The sequence below is a fragment of the Trematomus bernacchii genome, unplaced genomic scaffold (genome assembly GCF_902827165.1).
Source record: "Trematomus bernacchii unplaced genomic scaffold, fTreBer1.1, whole genome shotgun sequence".
Taxonomy (NCBI): Eukaryota; Metazoa; Chordata; class Actinopteri; order Perciformes; family Nototheniidae; genus Trematomus; species Trematomus bernacchii.
In genome coordinates, this window is record NW_022987641.1 from 7,233,913 (window position 1) to 7,247,155 (window position 13,243).

Here is a 13,243-nt window from a genome sequence, read left to right on the forward strand (position 1 = left end):
CACTCATCCGTTACGTTCTCAAGGGAAGGGCAGACTACTGGCGCCGCACTGTTTGGGCTTTAGCTGTACGCACGCACACACGCACACGCACACACACACACACACACACACACACACACACACACACACACACACACACCACACACACACACACACACACACACACACACCACACACACACACACACACACACACACACACCACACACACACACACACACACACACACACACACACACACACACACACACACACACGCGCGTTGCCTTCAGCGTTGAGGGGGTGAAAAGTCATTCAGAGGTTTTGTTGGCGGGCCACCTAGAGTTCATGCCACCAGAAGCTTTTCTCTCTGAGGTTTGAAAAATTACTGGTTAGGTTAAAGTGACAACGGGGTGCCTAAGAGAGAAATATTTTGTACTTTAGCTTTGTACACAATCAATAATCACACTCCTTTTGTGTATATAACAAAAATATGTTGTACGTACAGTTTAAAGAAAGACACTACAGGTGAATATGGTAAAAAAGTAATAGATTTCACTTTGACACTTCCTCATTTGATAACTTACATTAAGATGTTTCTTTTTTATTACAGGTTTTCTAAAATGTTAAGTTTATACGTACAAATTAGGCTTTTTTTCGATGCTAACTTTTGATGAATTTAGTTTAAAATTAACAGTTTTTTTTTCTTATTAAAAGTAAAAAAAACACTATCCAACAACATAATGAAAGTCAACTTTCATGACTCTTCCAAAATCTCCGTTTTTGTTTTAACATACAACTGCAATTTCAGAACACATTTAAAGAGTATCTTGAAATATTCTTACTGCACAACAAAATAAGGTTTACTGGATATATAAAAGGGCCTAACATGTACTTTTACTTTGTTAATAATTTAAGTATAACTTTTTAGTAGAGGATAAATACAACATCTGCCTCTGATCCTTACATTTTCTTTTCTCAAAATACAAAAACATCTTTCCGTGTTTACAGGAAGTTATATCAGTAACTTGATACATTGTATTAACAAATAAGGAATAATTGTTCTCAATCTGATAAAACATAAAAACTGTTGACATATTTGGATCACAGGTTTGTGTAAAATTAGGTGCAGTTCAATAATGTTTTTGACAACGCAAAGGTATAATCTGCCTGATAAAAACACAAATGAAACACCACTTCTTAGAAAAACGTGCTGAAAGAAATAAAAAGGTAAGATAAATGCCTGACCTGCCTTCTGGGATGTCGAGGTAAAGTTGGCAGCGTGCAATCAAAAACCCTCCTAAAGACATAAAGAAAAGTTTAATATTCTGTGAAATCCTGTACGGCTCGTCTTTCTCTGAGCTTTTCATTTGGAGCCTAAGATCAGATCAGTGTTTATGAATCGGACACTTGTCTGAGTGTAAGTGCTTTAGCAGACTGAATGAGCGAGAAAATAGAAAAGTGGTTTGAAAAGGGAGAAATATTCCTGACACTTGGAGTGACCTTCATGTGAATCGAAGCCTCCCTCGGCTGCAGAGCCCACTCTGTTTTTGTGGTTTGTAAAGCTTATTTAACTTTTGACAATAAGTTTAAAGTACGATGTTTAGTCGAGGTAACGCAGGATTATTTTTCCAACCTAATTTGAAGCAGTAGGCTCTCTCTCTCCTTCAATTTTCTCTCCTCCTCTTCGAGTAATCCACCGTCATCTTGATCAGAGGCAGACACCGGGGTTTGAAGAAAAATTAAACAAATAAACTGTGATGCTTTGGATAACATTCCCCTCTGATTGACCCGACCCCGTGAACTCTGGCCGGGGTCGTGACCTCGAGGTGGCGTTGGCTCTGAGCGTCAGAGGGGCCTCCATGTCCCGACCTGGAGAAAAACATATGAAAAAGCTGAGTCCACTTCAGGCCACATTACACCTCCACACACTCAGAGAGAGAAGCAGCTGAAACCAGCAGCTACCGATCACTTACAGTATATCACACTGCATGATGGCAGGGCCTGAGATGATCATATTTACAGGTTTAAAAATAAAAGAAGACATGTAACATCTAAATATGTTTTTTACCCAATTTAACATTTTTTTCAAAAAGACCAGAAAACTTGAAACTTTGGACACAAACAAAAACTAATTATATTAAACCATTGCTACTGATAATAATAGCAGATATGTAAATGTAAAAAACAGCAAAAGAGGAACAATTCTTTTACATTAAAATGTGTATATTTTGCAATGTAATAGTTATTTTTCCTAATTTATTTAATGGTTTTTAAATATTTGTATTTGATTTGGAGTAATTTTGGACATATTTCAATGTAAATATGCATCGGAGAATTTTTATAAGTTTTGTAAAGAGCATAGTGATTTATATAAGTTTTAGTAACTTTCTGAACTACTTAATGAGAAATTGATTGGGAACATTAGTGCTGCCAATATGAATTAATTAATCGGATGATTATTTTAGCCATCAATCAATTAAAAAAACACAAAATATTAAAATAATTCTCAAAGCCCATGAGGGCGTCTGCACATTTCTTGCTGTGTCCAAATACCAAAAGCATAACATCCTCATATTTTAGAAGCTGAAGCCAGTGAATATTTGACATATAGCCCAAAGGAATGACAATAAAAATATTACCCTAACTCTATTTTTAAGTGTTTAAGCTATAGAAAAAATCCACATGTAATCCACATACAGTACAGTACCACTACGTTAACCTGAGTGCATGTTGCCCTTGTGTCCAAGTACTGTGGATATGAATGTGTGTAATGCTGTTCTTCAGGATTCAAGGTGTTTCCTGTGACAGCGGACATTGAAATTCCCGACCTGATGAAGACAAAGCTGGAGATGTGACCTGCTGTTGACGCCGCTGATGAATGAAGAAAAACTGACAGGAATGTACAGACGTTCAGGTTCTCGCCTTGGTGTCTGCACTGATAACAACCATTATCTACAAACATCAAACCCTTTGTCTGCTGCTTGTTCAGTAATTTGATTTGTTATGTTTTGTATGATTGGGAAATAATTACTTTATTTTCTGAAATCTGTATATAGTTTTACTGAAGATTAAGATGCAGTCTTTAAGATGATGAGTTTTCCTGATTATTAATGTTTTTATTGACAAGATTTTGGTTGAAAGTGAACTTATTCTTCGATGTCTAGAATACAAATAATCATTGTATGTTAACAGCATGTTAATCACTGGTTGCAGACATGGGGGTCACATGATAATCTAAGGGGTTGTTATTTCATTATTATTGATGGAGAAATGTGTTCATCACTTTAATGTTGCAGCTGGTTAGAGAGTAGTTTATTTAATTTTATATATAAATAAATGCTGTTGCCAAGTTGTGCCTTTTAAAGTTTCACCTTAATATATACATGATTATTATACGTATTATTAGCCTGATGTAGCAAGAACATGGAAATTGTTCTTAATCACAATAGTTGAATTAATTTAAGTCCTGACAAATGTTCATTTTGCAAGTTAAACAGTTGAATAGTTTACATCACCATAGTTGTGACCAGATTTGTATTGAAATATATTCACTAAAATGCAATATCTAAAAGTTACTCCATTTCACATGTATAAAGTTGACTTATTTCAGTTTTACTTGCACCAATACTTTAAACTAGTTTATTTCTTTTTGCACTATAATTATTTTTGATGTCTTAAGTATTTTATATTTTGCATTGTTGGAAGATTTTCGATAACTCTAGTTGTTGTGCATATAACCAAAACATCAATAAAGTCTTTGAATCTTTGAAATTCCGATACAGGTTTCTTTACTAGTAACTGAGTATTTTTACAGTGTTGTACGAGTACTTTTGCCTAAGTACAGGATCTTAAATCTTCTTCAACTACTCAAAAGAAAACCCAACTTGGCCGAATATATTTTTTCTGCAGCGGGAAGTCTGAACTTCCCACCTTACCGTTTTCTGCCTTTCTGGAACCAGCAGCATGTGGTCCAGTAAACCTGCCTCAGAGAAACGTATCCACCAAGAACAAAGCCGAGGTTTGGTCCGACAGGCGGCACGCAAACGTGTTCTCCTGCTTATCTTGTTTATGTGATGGAGTTTTTCAAACGCAAACATTTTCTTTAGATGGCACAGTGGACCTCTGCTCTGAGATAAGTATCAAATGCAGACTTAATTGCCTGAGATAGAAGCTTATTATTCCCATTTAAACGGGCCTCGCTCCCCGGGTCTCTCTTCTGCCAGTCTCTCTCTCCCATTCTTTCATCCCCCCTCCTCTTCCTCTGTCTCTATTGTCTGTTTGATGTGGAGATGAAGGGAAAAAAGGGCAAACAAGAACAGTTTGGTGCTGAAAAGTTTGGAAATGTGGTAACAATTGGAATGTAATGGAAGTGTTTGGAGGTCTTGTCCCCTGGTGTGCTTAGCTAATGATTTTGCTGCCCTGAGTGCACTGCGTATGTACGTCTACACATCACAACATTAAATGTACTTATTCCAGAAGTCTTGAACATATTGTCCTCAGTGATTGTAAGTCAGTCTTGTCTTGTGGATGTTGCAAATGGAGCTGCTGTAATGCATAGCGATCTCAGTTTAAGGAGGCATTCAAAAGAAAACAAGTTGGACTTACAAGTACAGTGCTTAAGTAAATGTACTTAGTTACATTGCACCACTGATTTTTGATCGCCAATATTGCAGTAAACATCTTTAAACTGAAGTCACTGACATTTGCTACTGTTTTGTGTTTACATTTGTCGTTTCAAAATACAATTTAGAAAGCAAAGATAGCAAAGATAGCAATTAGCAAGCCAGAAAAGTCTTGACTTCTTGGTTAAAACTGAGCTTTCTGTTAGGTAGGGTTTGCTTTCCTTTCATCCCTCATGGCATCTTTGTTCGGTTGTATTTACAGGTATTAAACTTTAATTGATTGTATTTAAGTTTTGAGATATCTATGAGTTGATCATGCACCTTGTTTCTAGAAAATATGTTTCTACACTGCACACTTTGGCATCTTTTGTTGACTCTACGAAGCTTCTTTCTTTTGCAGCTACAACTAAATGTTCTCTTCCATTTTCTATCTTTCCTGCTTCTCCACCCTGAGTTCTGCAGCGATGCATGGTCGTTGCCTTTCTGGGATGTGTGGGCGGCGTTTTCCCTCGCCGGTCGGCACCGAGCCGGCATTCCTTCATGGGTTCACTGGCAATGCTCAAGTGGCTCCCTCTTAACAGCCCCTCTAATCACTCAGGGACATAATCACAGGCCACTTTGAAGTAATAGTCAATTTGCTACGAGTCCACCGTTTAGCAGAACTGCTTCGACGCAAGCCGGGGCTGCGAGCCGGCCATGGCAGATATAAAGATAGGGAGGCTGCGCAGAGGTAAAGAACGCTTTTTGAACACTCGATTCAGCAAAAGCCACCACATGCATGCTTATATTTTGTAGGAAAGTCTTTAAAAAGACTCAGACAAAGGACAGGTGAAGTTGGTAAGCGATGGGAAAGCCAAACGTTGCACAGGCCGCCCGTGTGTGTGTGCACAGTTGATGAGAAGTTCACAGGAAGTGCGCAGCTGTCACTCATCCCTGCACGCTCTGCTCCTGAATGCACCACGTATTGCTCACAATGCCACACTGTACCTGTGATGATGTGTGCACGCCGCAGCACATGTTGATTGTTTACAATACTTCGGGTGGCGCCAGGCGCTGAAAAAACAGGCGCTGAAAAACACTTTGTTTTGGTGGGGTGGCTGCTCCTGTGGTTTTTGTAATCGCCATCACTATCAGGGGCCCTGATCGCTTCACAGAGAGGGGGGGGGGGGAAGAAAAGGTATGTTATTCCACACGGTACACAAAGGGAGGGAACAGAGGGAGAAAGAGATGTGGGTGCCTGGCAGTGTGTCTGTCTGCCCTTTTCCCTCTTGTCTCCCTCCTTACCCACTTATTGTACTGCCTTTTTGCCTGATAGTTAGCTTTTATTAAGAGTTAGTAGATTTGGCTTGGTGATGTTGCCTGTCTCTAATATGATGGATTTTCCAAGGGGAACTTTTGTGTCTTTACTCCAGCCTGCATCCCCTTATGTCGTATGAATAATTTGCACATTTCTCAAGTAGTTTTGTGTGTTATCACTACGCATGTTTTGTTTTTTTAACGGCGCAGCAATATAAGACGCTCAGAGAAAGTGCTCCTGAAGTCAGGTGACAAAGTGTAATAAGCAAAGAAGCCCACGTGTGCAGTAGAATGGAGATGGTTGGATTGGTCAACCAAACACATTACTTTCAACCAAGTTCAGGCCATTGTAAAACTAAAGTCAACTTTTGTTTATCTATGAATCCTTGACTTATGTACCTAACTATATTAAGGTAACAAATGTCTTATTTCCACCCAAACATTGATCTTTTCCTTAACTTAAACAAGTAGTTTAATTTGAACTCACAACGTTAACCACGCGTTTAGAACTGCGTCCGTATGTAGGGACAACGGGACGATGAAGGACAATTGAAATGTGTAGACACATATCTATATCTGAGCTATTTATACATTGGGCATGAGATAAGGTGACTTAACTCTTGAACCTCAAATGTTTTGGTAATATTTCCACCCTTTATTTTTTGGGCTCATGGTATGTTACAAGTCCTGTATTGTGTTTTCTCCTGAGAATTGTTATGTTTTTAATTTGGCTCACCAATGTCATCCATTTAAAGGGCTAGTTCGCCAAATCACAAACACAAAAGATGGAATGGTATTGTATCAGTCAGATAGATTTGGTTTCATTTACCGAAGTTTTGAGATATTTGACTTTGAATTTATCGGGCACTCATGCCTCTGGAAAACTGTTTCTGTTTCTGAGATTTTCAAAGGTCATTTATTAGCTCTTTGAGGGACAGAAATAAAATGCACCTCCATTATATTGGGATCGAACATATCTCAAAACCTCATCAGCCAATCTGCCTGACTACATATCCTTTAAAGGGAACTTTTTTTGTATTTCAGTGAACTGGCCCCTCTCGTTGAATCTCCTAAATAGTGATCACGCAAAGCTCATTTAAATTGTACAGGCAGAGGCAGACGAAACAAGCCACAGTTCGCTGATACAGACGCTCCCGCAGTTATTGTCATCGGCAGCATGTCGTCGGCTTCATGGTTGTCTGCTTTACCTGTCCATGAACAAAGAGTGTGTGTGAGTGTGTGTGATAGGGGGGTTGCATGCACGCTGGTCTGGCCTATTTTACAGAGCCATTAGTGTGAGGCGTGTGTAATTCAGCGGGCCTGCAACGTCTTTATTCACGCAGCGACATTAGAACGTAATGAATCATGAAGAAGCCATATTGTTCCATGCTACTCTCCCTAACACACACTCGCACACACACTCACACACACACACACTCACAGGTGTAGAACATCATTATCACCCAGCTCCAATTGATGAAGAGTATTATACTGGCAAATTGATTTTCCTTACTCTGCGATCATGATGACACAAGAAAGGAGAAGACGAAGAAAAGACGCAATCATCAACAACTTTATATTCCAATCAGCATATCTGAGTAGGATGAATAAAAAAGAATTGCACAGAAAAAATGAAGCCGGGTCTCAAATCGTCTCAAATTGCTTTGCTTTTTTTTCTATCATGAAATGTTACCGATTATCATGAAACGCGTAAATTGAATTCTTTTTTTTTCATTTAAGTAATAATTGATTTGACATTTCGGAGCACTTCAAAGGCAGTTTGGCCCGAAGGCTCTGCAGTAAATTACAGTATAAAGCTGAAGATTTACCATTAGCTGAGTGTCAAGTGTATGCTCGGCTTTCGCTTCCCCTCCCCATCTATCTCCCCCCTTTTACACCATCTTTCTCCCCTCTGCCTCTATCTTTTCTCCCCAAAAACCCTGTGAAATTCCACTGAAAACTTTCCTTCACTGCCCTGTGTGTGTGTGTTTGTGTGCTTGTTTCCAGGTGTATTGTAACACTTTAAAGGCCCGGTGTGTTTATCAGTAAACGGAGCCCCGCACAGTTCACCCGCCTCCATTATAACTCTTTTCACGTCCTTGTTTAGTTTATATATTTTTTCCTCGAGGAAATGCCCTTCTTTTCTGTCCATGCAGGGCACAACAACAGGCGGGGGGGGTGTTTGATATGTAAATATTCTGCTCAACAAAGTCCAGGTGCTATCTGTAGTTACAGAAGACGATACTCCGGCAGCGGATGGCTTCCTCGCCTTCTGAAACATGCAGACACACAATTAAACACACAGACTGAGCTCAGACCGGTGTGTTAGGATGATATTTTTGTATTTATTATTAAAAGTCAGATCTTCTCTGTTCAATGTCCTCCTTCTCTGATATGGAGATAATGCAATGTGTCTGATTGCATGGTCTCATCGATTATAACTTGTTTATTTAAGAAGAGTCTGTAGAGAGCACTTGGGAAGATTAGATCAATAATCCAGTGATCAAGACTAACGCTATTTTTTTAATATCAAGACAGTATTCAATAGTCTTGTATACTCTAGCAAGGTTTTTGTAGAACTAGAGATGGAGAAATTATTTAGGAATTCTAGTTTGAAATGTATTTATAAAAAAAGTTCAGACAACCAAAATCTTAAGTAAAATTGCAAGTATTAACATAAAACGATGCAGTATAGCAAAAGTGAAAGTAGGCCTACTCTTTATGCACAAGGTATTTCATTCCTGGATAATTATTATACATTTCATATATTATTATTGATGCATTAATATAGTCGGTTTTTAAATTGTGAACTATTCATCTGAATCTGCAAATTAACTTTTGCAAACTTAAAGGTGGGGTAGGTCATTTTGGAGAAACCGGCTCGAGTGCGATAGAATTTGAAAATACACAACCGGAAAAAATCTTCCACTTCCTTACAGAGCCCCTCCTCCAACACACACGAACGTGCACATGACCAATGAGGGCACGAGATAAGTTTGTGCACAGATGGAAGGCTGACAGGCAGGTAGGCCATCCAGTTATTTTAGCCGGGCCGGCTAAAATGATTGGTCGTGCTTTTTACAGTACGGCTTCCACAGATGACATTTTTTTATGTATTTATTGTCAAAGCATTTAATATATTCATTGCTATCGGGATGTTAAGAGCATTCCATGGAATATAACAAAAAGTGTTTCTGAAATAAATTACATACCCCACCTTTAATGTAGTGGAATAAATGAAAAAAATAAAATAAGTATAAGTATTTAAAAACTGTACTTAAGTATAGTTCTTGAGTACATATACTTGTGTAAATATACTTTTACATTTCACCACTGTGATCCACTAAAAAGTACATTCTGCAATACATTACATTTAGGTGATGCTAAAGTAAAATATCCTTTGGTGTTGTGTTGAAAGCTTTTCTACCTACTGCTTTTTTGGCATTAAAATTGTCAAATTTTAATAAAGTGAAATGTACAAAACAACCTGCATTGTGAACCTACAGCATGCTGAACTTTAAAACATGACTTAATCCCTCTTCAGCCACATTTATCACAGTTTGTGCTAATTTGCAAAATTCTCATGATCCTTTTGTGTCATATTTGTATTTATTGTCATTTATTAGACTAATAATTAGTCAAACTCTAACTCACATGCGTGTACGAAGCCACACACACACACACACACACACACACACACACACACACACACACACACACACACACACACACACACACACACACACACACACACACACACACACACACACACACACACACACACACACACACACACACACACACACACACACACACACACACCTGAATCCCGAGTTAGCTGGAGGTGAAGCGTATTGTCTTTTGGCCTTGAATTAATGTGCCTGTAAATACGTTTTTCCCCCTCATTCCTATTTGTTAAGTTATTCATAGAACTGCTGATTGCAGGCAGCCGTCAGAGCTAAATGAGGGCCTTTGTTATTGTTGAGTAATTAGGACAGCCATCATCGTGCTCCGAGATGACAGGGTCAGTTAAATAGTTTCTCTCTCAGTAGTCCGGGCTGATTATGGAGCTCAGGCAGGCCTGGGAGCAGAAGAAGGGGGGGGGGGGGAGGAGGGGGAGTACAGATGGGAGGAGAGGGGAGGAAAGCCGACCTTATCTCAGGCAATTAATCAGAGACACTCATATTGCGGGACAATTATTCAAAGCTCACTCCTGCATAACTCAGCCAGAGGTTCCAGTGGGCTCGCTGTCTCTTTCCATCCACCCTGGACTGGAAGGTCAGGAAAGTGAGAGGAAGGTGTGTGTGTGTGTGAGAGTGAGAGTGTGAGTCTGTGTATGTGTATGTGTATGTGTATGTGTAAGTGTGTGTGTGTGTGTGTGTGTGTGTATGTGTATGTGTAAGTGTGTGTGTGTGTGTGTGAGAGTGAGAGTGAGAGTGTGTGTGTGTGTGTGAGAGTGAGAGTGTGAGTGTGTGTGTGTGTGTGTGTGTGTGTGAGAGTGAGAGTGAGAGTGTGTGTGTGTGTGTGTGTGTGTGTGAGAGTGAGAGTGTGAGTGTGTGTGTGTGTGTGTGTGTGTGTGTGTGTGTGTGTGTGTGTGTGTGTGTGTGTGTGTGTGTGTGTGAGAAAGTGCTCAGGCAACGTAGGGTCAAAGTCATTCAAAGTCTACTCTCCTCCAGAGGCTTTTTTTGTTTTTCAAGGAGTTTATTCTCCATCATGTGTACATGCATTAACTTTGTTGGCGTTGGTGGAATAACATGGGCGTAGTCTGTTGTGCTATGTGTGTGTGTTGGTGTGTGTTTGTGTGTGTGTGTGTTTGTGTGTTTGTGTGTGTGTATTAGAGCCCAGGGCCAGCATTATCAACATTCCTCGGTGGCAGCAGGGTGGCTCGCCTGGCACCACACAAACAGGAAAAGGAAATAACTCGACTTCACTACGGTTATCTCCTGGAGAGCCTTCAGTGGTTGGTTGGTGTGTGTGTGTGTGTGTGTGTGTGTGTGTGTGTGTGTGTGTGTGTGTGTGTGTGTGTGTGTGTGGACTGTTTAAATATGGATCCCCGTGGCAGTGCAGCGATAAACAGCAGTAGATCTGTTTATAAGACCTTCTTCATTATTTGTGTTGAGACATTGTTGATTTTTAAGGGTCATGTTAACCAAGAAAATTCCATTTGAATTATTTTTTAAGATTTTAAGGGTTTCACTAGGGGGAATTGTAAAACGTTGAAGCTAATGTAAGTCCTTTATTTTGCTTCTTCTGTTGTCTACTCCTTAAAATGACGTTGAAAGGCTTTGAACACAACATACCTAATTATTTAAGAAGAGAGAAAAAGGCATTTCTTGCATGTTCTCACTTTAAAAGCAGGTGTGTGAACCGATTTCACATATGACCTCACAAACCACAATTGAGTGCAGAATTAATCTGATTAACAATCTTCACTTCAGGTGCTTTTGCACTTTTTCCCAAAAGCTTTAACGCTTTTTACTAAATAATTACGAAACATTACAGCTCTGCATATTGTCATTTTTCAACTGCTGCTGTTTTCTCTGTACGGCCTCCGGGGAGTATCGAAGAAAGTGATCCAATTCTCTGTAGCTCTTCCTGTGCTATTTCCCATTTTTCTAAAGAATCCTTGTGTGTGTCTTTTACCTTGCAGTGATGCTAGTAACAACGATTCATAAAAGATACTAAGTTGTAAATGTGTGCCAATTATCATGACAGTTCTCAAGAGGACCCTGTTGGAGCTTTAATTTGCTCTTGAAGAACTTCCTGTTATGTGCTAAACAACACATTTAAACCGACTCACAGCAGTATGATTATGCTCCACATCAGGCAATACTGTATGATGCATATTAATATCCAGCTATCAATAAACAGACAAAGCTTATCATCTTGGAAAAACAGGTGATACTTCTGAGATAACAGGATCCTTTTTGCACTACAGTGTTATGTACATCCACTACACTGATTTGGAACTAAACTATTTTTAGTTCATTTCGTTGGCCAGGTAATGTGCCTGAGCAAAATAACAGCATGCAAATAAAACTGGGCGGACATTCAAAAGGATTCGTCGCCTCGCCTTTTCCTTTCCTCAGCTCTCCTTCCAGCCCCAACCTGAGCCACAAATGTCACCTCCACTCCACGTATAAAAGGAGAGGAAGACATCGAGGAGGAGGAGGAGGGAGGAAGAGAGATAGATCAGTGGGAGAGAGTGTCATAAAATGCAAATGCAGCCTGCGTCCGCTTTTACAAATTAAATGTCAGGACATAAAATATTGTCAGTTTCATTTTGCCGCCAGAAGGATGACAAATCCATATTCTCCCTTAAATAAAACTCTCAGTGCGGTGGAGGGGTAATCATGGCAGAACAAAGCGCCGTGATTAACGATAGCAATTTATTGTATCTGGCGGCCGGCGAGGGAGAGGAGCAGAGAGACATCATGGTTATCATAATTCATATCGTAAATAACCGGGCCCAGCCAATCACAAGGAGCCGCCGATGTCATCCCAAATAACCTTTGATAACAATTACCATAGAAGGCAGTACAAACCCCGAAGTCACAATGTTATCTTATCCCTATTCTCTGCTTGTAGAATACAACACTATTACCATATAGATTAGACTATTTATAATGGTGCGTGTCATTCTGGGTGCGGCTTTAGGTTGTCACTGTGTGTAGGTGTAGCGTGGTAAGGACACGGCACGTTGGTGTGTGTGTGTGTGGAGGTGTGTGTGGAGGTGCGGTAGGTGGACCTGGATATTATAGCCCGGCTTTTATGAGGAGCTGAATTGCCCTCTCTCAGTATCACACAGCCGCACATTGCCGGGGCGGCCATTGTGACAATGGCGTTGTGGGAGAGGAGTCAGGTGTGTGTGTGTGTGTGTGTGTGCATGTGTGTGTGTTTGAGGAGGGTGGGTGGGGACTCTGTGAGAGGGTTGGGGGGTAATCGAGGGAAACTAGAGGAGGAGATATTAGCAGGGAACCGTTGATAAGTGTTGGAGATTAGTGGAGGCGTATCTTGTCCGAGGTGTTGTTCCTCCTTGTTTTATCTGCTGATAGAAATTTTCTGATGGAGAGCAGTGATATGTGGATTCACCGTTCCCCCCCACACACACACACACACACTAACACACACGAATACACCGCCCACCCACTGCTGTAGGTTCCCACCCACGACTTTCTTCCTTCACGTGTTTTACCATCATAAATTGTAACTACATTAATTTTAAGTTACATTGTAGTTACCACTGGTGTTGTGAAGTGTATTTACATATTTTACTTAAATAAAAGAAGCAATATGACAGTGTAAAAATACTCTATAAGTCTGAATTTCTTACCAATAATATTG

General features: G+C 39.9%; 1 long non-coding RNA gene across 2 annotated transcripts in view; it reads right to left on the reverse strand.

The window, feature by feature from the left end:
* LOC117484965 overlaps positions 1-13,243 on the reverse strand; it is a 51,225-nt gene that overhangs the window by 16,297 nt on the left and 21,685 nt on the right. Inside the window, exons 1-3 of one of the 2 annotated variants that reach the window (XR_004556181.1) lie at positions 3,917-4,268; positions 1,615-1,850; positions 1,227-1,278 (exon numbers count right to left, since the gene is read on the reverse strand). This is a non-coding gene — a long non-coding RNA (uncharacterized LOC117484965). Of the gene's footprint in view, positions 1-1,226; positions 1,279-1,614; positions 1,851-3,916; positions 4,269-13,243 lie in introns of those variants that run through there. The other variant, XR_004556180.1, reaches the window with a different exon arrangement.